Source organism: Triticum dicoccoides, chromosome 3A (genome assembly GCF_002162155.2).
Source record: "Triticum dicoccoides isolate Atlit2015 ecotype Zavitan chromosome 3A, WEW_v2.0, whole genome shotgun sequence".
Taxonomy (NCBI): Eukaryota; Viridiplantae; Streptophyta; class Magnoliopsida; order Poales; family Poaceae; genus Triticum; species Triticum dicoccoides.
In genome coordinates, this window is record NC_041384.1 from 757804015 (window position 1) to 757811062 (window position 7048).

At 46.9% G+C, this 7048-nt stretch overlaps 1 pseudogene; it reads left to right on the plus strand.

The window, feature by feature from the left end:
* Positions 1 to 4734: 4734 nt before the first annotated feature.
* The window catches only part of LOC119273693, a 25085-nt pseudogene continuing 22771 nt past the window's right edge, over positions 4735 to 7048 (plus strand).

Sequence of the window (7048 nt, forward strand, 5' to 3'; positions counted from 1 at the left end):
GGTCCGCCGCTTACCCTGAAGACCTCCTCGTCCTCGTCTACAGCATGATCGCCTCCCCGCGCGTCCGCAATTGCTTCGCCGCCGTCTGCCGGTCCTGGCGCGCCGCCGCGCGCATGGCACCACCTGTGCCGGCGCTCCCGTGGTTGCTCCTCCTGCCTCGCGACGGCACCAGGATGCAGGATCTTTACTGCCTCGAGGATGGTGCCCTCATGGACTTAAAGGCTCCCCAGATCATCGGCGGCCACGACGGCGGATGGGTCGCCTTGCCCGTATCAGGTCGTCTGGTCAGGATCGTGAACCTTTTCTCCGGCGCCGAGGTAGTGCTCGACGAGAAGAAGGCGACGCTAGCCTGCCCGAGCCCGGACCATGCCCCAGGCATGCAGGTGGTTATCTCGAGAGTTGTCTTCTCCGCGCCGCCCACCTCGCCCGGATGTATCCTTGCCGCCGTAACACAAAACTGTGGCATCGCGCTCCACAGCGTTGGTTGTCCGAACAGTGGGTGGACGGTACAAGGATGCCATAGCAACATCAGAGAGATTGTCGACATCACATTTTGCAATGGTGAGCTCTATGGCCTATATAAAAAGAGGAAACTGGTAAAGTTTGACATTGGTGTCCATGAGAAGGATGGTGCCCCAATGGTCACCGCGGAACACCGGCTCGTCATGCAAGGGATCGACCGCACCATCGGCACGGAAGACGACTACTGGGACAGTACTAGTTACATCTTTAATCTAGAGGGCAAGCTTGCAATGGCGCTGAAGGCCCGATGGTTGCCAAACGTCCCGCCTTTCTTCAAGGTGTTCAAGCTTGTAGACATCCACATCCACATGGGTAAACGCAAGACACATTACAAGGACAAGTGGCTCGAGGTCACAAGCTTGGATGACCATGCATTGTTTTTTGGGGAAGTCGTTTTCTAAGGCGGTGCATGTGCCAGAGAAAATGTGCGGCCGCGTGGAGAGAAACCGTATCTATTACTCGCATCATTGTTGGTTAGGTAGAAACACCGTCATCCCTAGTGACAAGGTATTCTTGAGAATCTCGAACAACAGCAGCAGCATGACATGCTACAAGGAAGACGACTCGAAGAACGCAATCACCGATGATGATGATGACGTGAAGAGGATCATCTCGGTAGGATACTTCACACAAGGTGGGTCATATGGTGGCTTGTGGATTTTCCCTCCAGATTCGCAGCTACTCTAGACTGTGATATTGCGCATTAAACTGTCTATAAGAGATATCATATACTACTTTATATCTAGAACGTAGAAGAAAAGAAGAATGTAAGGCATATAACAAGGTTTTATGTCATTTTTGTAGGCAGACAGTAGTCTTATAGATGGATAAAAGATTCAATGAGTAGCTCTTTTCTTGTGAGCATGATGGTCTGAAAATTTTTGGTAGAAAGCAAGAAGTTTAGACAACTGAATCCAAATACCAGGTCAAAATCTATGTACTCTTACCAACATGGTAGTATAATGTACCTGAACGTTATTTGTGGGGCTTCTGAGATCTTTTCCAAAACGATAGAACTCAGGAATCTTGTACTGGATCGCTTCGAAAGGCATGGAAAAAGAAATCTGTGGAGTTGGCACTTTACATAAGGTCTTATAACATTGTACGTACCACCTTTATCGTTAATTCGTTATACAAATTGGCACCTGAATCTCTTCTTTTGGAGGGTCATCTCAACGGTGGCGAAGTATTTGGTGAAAACGCCAATTCAATGAAAATTTGAAAACTATCCTCGTAGGCATTCGGATCGCGAATGTATGGTACAGACCAGAGGTGGGATTCCCACCAGTCACTTAAGCACAGTTTTCCCGAAAATCCCCCAATAACTAGCTGAAGCGAAACATTTGGGAACTATCCCCTTCCTACTTTTTCTCCAGCAGCGAGAGCGACCTGGAGGCCATGGCGATTCAACGACGACTGATTGCGGCGCCGCTCCCCTAGCGACGGCGACTCGAGGCTGCGGCAGCACCCCGACGCGACCGCGACCCAGTACTGACCACATGTGCTAGCGGCGCAGCGCTCGCTCCACACAACGCGACCCGACGGCCACGCTTGATGGCCCACACGCGAGGGAGACCAAGCGACCGCAGCGCTGCATCCATGCGACAGCGACCCAGCGGCTTGCTTGCCCTTCAAAAATGCTCCACGTGATGTGTTTTGCTGATGTCTGACCGAGAAATTGCTGATATTTTGCTGTACTGAATGAATGTGGATGTATAGATGAATCCTAGTTCTTTTGCTGCATGTGAATCAGTGTGGATCTACAGAAATACTTAAATGAATGTGGATGTACAAGAAATCTTTTCTGCCATTTCAGTGACATGGATAACACAAAAGGATATTACTTCTTTTACATCGACCTTATTTCTTCACTGATTCAGAGTACTGGTGTACCGAAATTCATGTGTTGATGTTATCTCTGTATATTTGTACATCCAGTGATGCCAAGCATGTGCAGGTGGTATTCAGAGACAACTGAAATTTATGAGATAACATTCAGATAGCTAGAATTCAGTGACATGCCATGTATGTACTGGTGGTTAACATCTTCAGTCGTGCTAAATTCTGAGTTGACTAAGCCATCTGCTACAATCAACAGGAATCGGCATTAACCAATTAACCTCTTGTGGCTTATTACCCTATCTAATTCTAAAATGGAACAGTTTGCCATGAGAAACGATATTCCTGCACATCTATTCAGAAATACAAGGCCATTAAAATGCATCCAATAAGTGAGCTTCAATTCAAATATTCAGAGATAAAACGATAAACTCCTCGCAAAATATTGGCGCGAGTGCCCATGAGCTTCAGTACAAATATTCAGAGATGAAATGATAATCTCCTAGCAAAATGTCAGCACAAGTACCAATGAGCTTAAGTACAGATATTCAGAGATACAAGGCCATCTAAACTTCATCCTACACATGAGCTTCAGTACAAATATTCAGAGATAAAATGATAATCTCCTAGGAAAATGTCGGCACAAGGACCAATGAGCTTCAGTACAAATATTCATAGATTCAATGATCATATGCAGAGGCATTGACGTGTGTCAAGGCAGCAGAAGCAAGTGCTGAGCTGGGCGTCCATGGGGTGCAGCTGGAGTCTGACTGCCAGGTGCTAGCGAATGCGCTTAACTCTGATGAGTATGAGCGGGCAATGATTAGGGTTCTTCTTCGGGAGACGCGTAGTCTGTGCCATGCAAACTTTCAGTCATTTAAGTTCAGTTTTTGTACTCGTATTTGTAATAAGGTTGCCCACGAACTAGCAGCTTAATTATAGCTTCAGGGCGGGAGCTGCTGATCTCTCGTGGATTAATTGATCAGGCCCCAGAATTTGTGTCTGATATGATCGCCAGCGATTTCGCTGCGCGGGTCTAGGAATGGAATGAAGTTTTCCAGGTTCAAAAAAAACAAGGGGTAAAGTAACGAAAACATGATCTGTTGGACAGCTATATACCTGATAGTAAGCACTTCTACTAGGGCAGATCTTTCGGAACAAGTTTATCTGAACTGAAGTTTCTGGAAGCTAAAGTTTAATATTACAGACCAAAAATATCATCTTCCGGTACAGAAGATTCATTCATCATATTGTGTTTGATCCGATCCATCATTCCAACTCCAGTATCTTCCAGTAAGAACTAAGAAGTACTCCGACTACTAAGTAGTAACATGTCAAGTCAGATATACGATGGACAAGCTGTTGTAAATTAATATATCAAAGCCCCATCCTCCGGGAATCAGTTGTGCAAGAGGACTGACCTAAAATAATTCATCAGAGAACTGATATTGCGAACATGCCTGGCAAGCACATAGTACATACTAAAGTCTGACAGTATGAAACAGTAATCTATTTTAGGCAGGCATGCATCTTGTGTGCTAGTTAATCAATCCTAAAGGTTAGCTCCATCACATGCCTAGTCCTGAAAGGTTATGGATGATATATATTTTTTACTGTTATAAGGGTATGGATAATCCTGCTTTGTAAAAGCTGGTCCCCCGTTTCAAAAACTTTTATCAAAGGTTCTCCATCACATGCCTAATCCTAAAAGATTATACACCCAAATTAGCTGAACGACTCAACTGGTGCCCTGGCATCCAACGTTTTAAGTTGTTGCCATCACATCTTCTTGGACACTAGTGTGCTAGCTGTGCTCTTCATTTGTGAGACTACTACGTACTCGATCTCAGCTATTGTGCGAGGTACGTACTATTCGGGCCATATTTTCTTGCTTGCTCTACAGTTGGCTTGTTTATTCCATTGTTAGTCCGATTTTTACGGTATTTTCTTGCACCTCATACTACAATGGTGGCCTAGTCTAGTTCAGTGTTATTATCTTCAGGATCGGTAGTACTCATTTCCTCTACATCAATCTTGTGTGAGTTGCTTCTACGCACTTGTTTGGTCTAGTGATAGCTCTGGAACATGATACTAGAATATGCAATGAAAGATTAACTCTTACAACTCAAGTTTTAGAGACGTAAAAACGTAATATATCACTAAACTTCAGTGTTTCAGTTTATCCAGTATATACCTGCAGGGTGTTGTTCCATCTGTGAATCGCATCCAGCTGGACTGTTTCTGCCAATATGACCATCATATCTTCGACAAAAGGCAAAAAACAAATCACTATAAAATGTAACCACCGGCTTTTTTTTCTCTGCAGTGAACTCCATGGATAGACGTATATGGACTAGCTCACCGGGAGGAGGACAGGAGTATATGGACAAGCGGCTGCTCTCCGCAGCCACCTCTGGTAATTCCAGATTAATGAAGCAGTTGGCCGCACAGAATCCAAGCATTCTGTTAGACTTATAATATAAGTCATGTACCCCTTTGTATTTATCCCGTTGTATAAAGAGTTTCCTGCATATGTTCCACACATGTACATGTACATATATCGGCCTATGGCCTCATGAGAATACAAGTTGCATATTCCTAACATGGTATTAGAGCTAGGTCAATTTTTTGCACGCTGCAACTCGTGCTATTGATCCGTCGATCAAAGCCGCCGGCCTCGATCCCCTGTTTCCGCTCGTCTGGCTCCCGATCGAAGCTCTCCCTCGATCTCCCAGAGTCTCCCGTATCGGATCGATCTAGTCCGGCTCGTCTCGCTCCCGATCGAAGCCTCGATCTCCTGGAGTCTTCGATCGGATCGATCCCCAGCCGGCCCGCTCGTCCCGCTTGGCAGCCAGCCCGCTCGTCCCGGTTGCAGCTCCCAGCCGGCCTGCCCGCTCGTCCCGCTTGCAGCTCCCAGCCAGCCGGCCTGATCTCCTGCTCCCGCCGGCCCTGGTCCCTGCGTTTCTTCAGCCGCCGACTGCCAGCTGCCCCTTGATCAAAAAAAATGTCTACTGCATCGGGCTATGCTGTCCCTCGCTGTCCGGTGATCTTTGATGGTACTAACTACACCGAGTTTACTGGCTTCATGCGCATTCACATGTGTGGCATCCATCTCTGGGGTGTTCTTTCTGACGAGGTCTGCTGTCCACCACGTCCGGTTCCTCTGGTTGCCCCTACTCCGCCGACTCCATTGGTTCTTCCTACAGATGCTAATCAGGCCGCCAAGGATGCGGCTAAGCTTGCTGATGAGGCTGCTGATCGTGCTTATGATGAGAGGGTTTTGGCTTATGAGGAGGCTCTTCAGACATATCATGGTGCTCTGTCTGTTTACACCCAATGGCTTGATGATGATGCTCGTGCTGCAGCTGTTCTCGCTGCTAGTGTTCTGCCTCAGTTTGCTTCTGAGTTTCTGGGTCTTCCTACTGTCTTTGAGATGTGGACCCGTCTTCATCAGCGCTATGAGCCCTCTGGTGATGCCTTATACCTTTCTGTGGTCCGTTAGGAGCATGCTCTTCAGCAGGGTGACTCTACTGTTGATGACTTCTATGCACAGAGTTCTGTTGGGAATATGCCCTAGAGGCATAATAAATTAGTTATTATTATATTTCCTTGTTCATGATAATCGTTTATTATCCATGCTAGAATTGTATCGATAGGAAACTCAGATACATGTGTGGATACATAGACAACACCATGTCCCTAGTAAGCCTCTAGTTGACTAGCTCGTTGATCAATAGATGGTTACGGTTTCCTGACCATGGACATTGGATGTCGTTGATGACGGGATCACATCATTAGGAGAATGATGTGATGGACAAGACCCAATCCTAAGCCTAGCACAAGATCGTGTAGTTCGTATGCTAAAGCTTTTCTAATGTCAAGTGTCATTTCCTTAGACCATGAGATTGTGCAACTCCCGGATACCGTAGGAATGCTTTGGGTGTACCAAACGTCACAACGTAACTGGATGGCTATAAAGGTGCACCGCGGGTATCTCTGAAAGTGTCTGTTGGGTTGGCACGAATCGAGACTGGGATTTGTCACTCCGTGTAACGGAGAGGTATCTCTGGGCCCACTCGGTAGGACATCATCATAATGTGCACAATGTGACCAAGGAGTTGATCACGGGATGATGTGTTACGGAACGAGTAAAGAGACTTGCCGTTAACGAGATTGAACGAGGTATCAGGATACCGACGATCGAATCTCGGGCAAGTATCGTACTGATAGACAAAGGGAATTGTATACGGGATTAATTGAATCCTTGACATCGTGGTTCATCCGATGAGGTCATCGTGGAGCATGTGGGAGCCAACATGGGTATCCAGATCCCGCTGTTGGTTATTGACCGGAGAGTTGTCTCGGCCATGTCTGCATGACTCCTGAGCCCATAGGGTCTACACACTTAAGGTTCGATGACGCTAGGGTTATAGGGAAAGTATGTACGCGGTTACGGAATGTTGTTCGGAGTCCCGGATGAGATCCCGGACGTCACGAGGAGTTCCAGAATGGTCCATAGGTAAATATTTATATATGGGAAGTCCCATTTTGGTCACCGGAAAAGTTCCGGGTGCTATCGGTAACGTACAGGGACCACCGGGAGGGTCCCCCGGGTCCACCAGGTGGGGCCACCAGCCCAGAAGGCTGTGTGGGCCAAGTGTGGGAGTTGACCAGCCTCAGGTGGGCT